Source organism: Piliocolobus tephrosceles, unplaced genomic scaffold (assembly GCF_002776525.5).
Source record: "Piliocolobus tephrosceles isolate RC106 unplaced genomic scaffold, ASM277652v3 unscaffolded_21056, whole genome shotgun sequence".
Lineage (NCBI taxonomy): Eukaryota > Metazoa > Chordata > Mammalia > Primates > Cercopithecidae > Piliocolobus > Piliocolobus tephrosceles.
The window spans coordinates 1-3489 of record NW_022303262.1 but is presented as its reverse complement, the minus strand read 5'-3'; the positions used below and the strand labels follow the sequence as shown (position 1 = coordinate 3489).

The 3489-nt window shown below is 42.5% G+C and overlaps 1 pseudogene; it reads left to right on the top strand.

The window, feature by feature from the left end:
• Positions 1 to 543: 543 nt before the first annotated feature.
• LOC111554814 lies at positions 544 to 2284 on the top strand (annotated as a pseudogene).
• The last annotated feature ends 1205 nt before the right edge of the window (positions 2285 to 3489 follow it).

Below are 3489 nucleotides of genomic sequence, written 5' to 3'. Positions count from 1 at the left end.
TAAGTCTCCAAATTTGCAGAAATCTTATAATCGAATTTACCCACGGGAGACTTTAACTTCCGGCCAAGAGGGAGTCATGGGGACTAAATTTACCCCCCTACCTAAAACCACATCGAAAATTAAAAAGAAAATAACTTAAAAATACATAAAACAGTTTTTAAGACATCAGGCATGACACAATGAAAGACAATGACCCCAAGAGGTGGGAAACAAATGAGGTGAACACAACAGTTGCCCCAGCTTACTGCCTTTGGAGAGTTTCCAGACCACAGGGCAGAGAGGGCGGACTGAGAAGGATCCTGGAGGACACTCTGACTTGAGAAGGAGCTGGTACTTTGGAAAGATCTATGGGGCCAATGTTCCTATGACAGAGTACTAGACAGAGAAATTTCCATAAAGGGAGAACCCCAGAGGGCCGTCTCTCAAGTACTCATAAGAGTAGTGATGAGAGGACAAAGGGAAGCGAAGCTGGAGCTGCGGGCGCTTTTTCTGCCTGCAGTGTCTCAGATTCATTCTTAGGAACCGAGAATTTAATCTTCTAAAATGTCAAAAAGACCACCTTATGCCCCCACCTCCCACCCCAGCTCCTGCAAAACAAATGCCCAGCACACCAGGGTTTGCGGGATATAGTCCATACAGTCATCTCGCCCACAACAACTACAGGCTGGGAGGGAACCCGGGTGCCAACAGCCGGGTCAGGCATCCTCTGGTATTATGATTCCAAAACCACCAAAGCCACTAAATAAGCTGCGGATATCCTACATGGGGTACAGCAGAAAGGTCTGGGACCAAGTTGAGGCTTCCAACCCTGACCTAAAGTTATGGGAGATTGGCAAGATTATTGGTGGCACGTGGTGAGATCTCACTGATGAAGAAAAACAAGAATATTTAAATGAATACAAAGCAGAAAAGATAGAGCACAATGAATCTATGAAGGCCTGTCATAATTCCCCCGTGTACCTGGCTTACATAAATGCAAAAAGTTGTGCAGAAGCTGCTTTAGAGGAAGAAAGTCAACAGAGACGGTCTCACATAGAGAAAGGAGAACCTTCCATGAGCATTCAGGCTGCTGAAGATCCAGGTGATTATGAATGATGGCTTTTCAATGAAGCACACAGCCACTGCCTGTTTCCAGAGAAACCACAGCCTCGTCAATGAAATCCTTAGTGACAGTGTGGTGCTAGACGTTTGGTCAGTTGTCACAACTGCTAGAATGCAGGTCCACAACAGCTAGAATGCAGGTCCTCAAACGACAGATCCAGTCCTTAATGGTTCATCAGTGAAAACTAGAAGCTGAACTTCTAATAGAGGAACGATACCAGGAGAAGAGGAGGAAATTCCTGGAAAGCACAGATTCATTTAGCAATAACTTAAAAGGTTGTGCGATCTGAAGGTAGAAGTGGATATGGAGAAAATTGCAGCTGAGATTGCACAGGCAGAGGAACAGGCCTGGAAAAGGCAGGAGGAAAGGGAGGAGGCAGCAGACCAAGCTAAGTGCCTCTAAGTTTTCTACTTTATTTACTTCCTGTCTCCTAACATTTGGAAAGCTTTTGTCTGGTCAGGTATGTCTATGTTCTTTTATTCCGCAGTTGAACTGGCTACATTTTTACTTTATACCAAATTCTCTTCAAACACTAAAATTCTCCAACAAAGTGCCCCTTCCTAGTGTGAATGGGGTTCCTAAAGGTACTCAGACCATAATCCACATGTTATATGTAACAATTAACTGGTCAATCATTTCTACATAATACGTTTAGCTGAATTCTCCTAATAAATAAAAAGGTACCATCCTGGCTAACATGGTGAAACCCCGTCTCTACTAAAAAATACAAAAAACTAGCCGGGTGAGGTGGCGGGCTCCTGTAGTCCCAGCTACTCCAGAGGCTGAGGCAGGAGAATGGCATGAACCCGGGAGGCGGAGCTTGCAGTGAGCTGAGATCCGGCCACTGCACTCCCGCCCAGGCCACAGAGCCAGACTCCATCTCAAAAAAAAAAAAAGTCAACTGTCAGTAGGAATGACTCCATTCCAACAAGGTGGAGAAACAGGGGCTTGTTTCTCCAACATTCCAATGGAGAGAAGACATACCTTGAAGAAATGACAGAGAGCCAACAGAACGGTGAAGAAGGCACATCTACTCCTTAAGACAAGGAGAGTGGGCAGGAAGGGATCGACAGTATGACAGAGGAAGGAAGCAGTGATAGTAACACTGGCTCGGAGAGCAACAGCGCAACAGTGGAGGAGTCACCAACAGATCCCATACCAGAAGATGAGAAAAAAGAATAAATGTTGCCTTGTTTTATGTGTTCTAAATACTTTTTTAAATGAAAAAAAAAATGTTTTTTGGTTAAAAAAAAAAAAGAGTAGTGATGAGTACATCATATGGAGAAACTACCCAAGGACAGGGAAGGAACAACCTGAAAATACCAGAGGCAACATTGCCCAGTGCTTACAGAGGGCCAATTATAGTGCCGGTTCTACCAGCTGGACAGGAAAAGCTCATAACTCATGCGGGTTTGGTGTTCCAGAAGTTATTTCCTCAGTATTGCGGAATAATTAGCCCTAGACTGACCCTGCTGTGGACCTGCCTAACAAATCATGAAAACAAGACCAAAAGGCTCAGACTGTTGCCAAATAATTTTAACTGCATCCCAGAACCAAAGACACTTATAGGATTATAAAAATATCCACCACTCAACAAGATAATATTCACAATCTCTAGCATCTGAAAAAAGATTATTTAGATTTGTAAAGAGACAGGAAAACATGACCCATGAAAAGAAAAATAATCAACCAACTGAAACTGACCCAGAAATGACACAGATGTTAGAGTTGGTACAGAAGCACATTAAACCAGTTATTATAATTGTATTCCATATGTACAAAAAATAAGTAAAGACAAGAAGATATAAAAACAGACTGAAAACAAACTTCTGTAGATGAAACCTACAATGTCTGATATGAAAACATACTCTGGATGACATTAACAGCAAATTAGAAAGACTTGGACAACAATACCAACCAACTTGACCTAACTGGCAGTTACAGATGGAACACTCCACTCAACAAAACAGAAGATAGTTTCCTTTCAAGTGGACATAGAACATTCACCAAGATAGGTCCTCTTCTGGGCCTCAAAGTAAGTCTCAATAGATTCAAAAGTATCAAGTCATACATAGTGTATCCTCTGACCATATGCTTTTAAATTAGAAATCAGTAACAGAAAGATACCTAGAAAGTTCCCAAATATTTGGGAACCACATAACATGCCTCTAACTTTACTATAATCTTGGAGGGCAGGAAGGTCCTCAGCTCTCATCTACAGCACAAATGTACATTGGGTAACTGGCACAGAAAAAAGAAAAACCTGGTTTTCCAGTGTCGAGGTAATACAGATAATCACGTAAGAGTTAAGTTTCGGGTGAAGGTGGAGTCGTGTTTTGAGGCGAGTGCTCAGCATATTTGCAGGGATCTGTGTGGATCTATTCCCC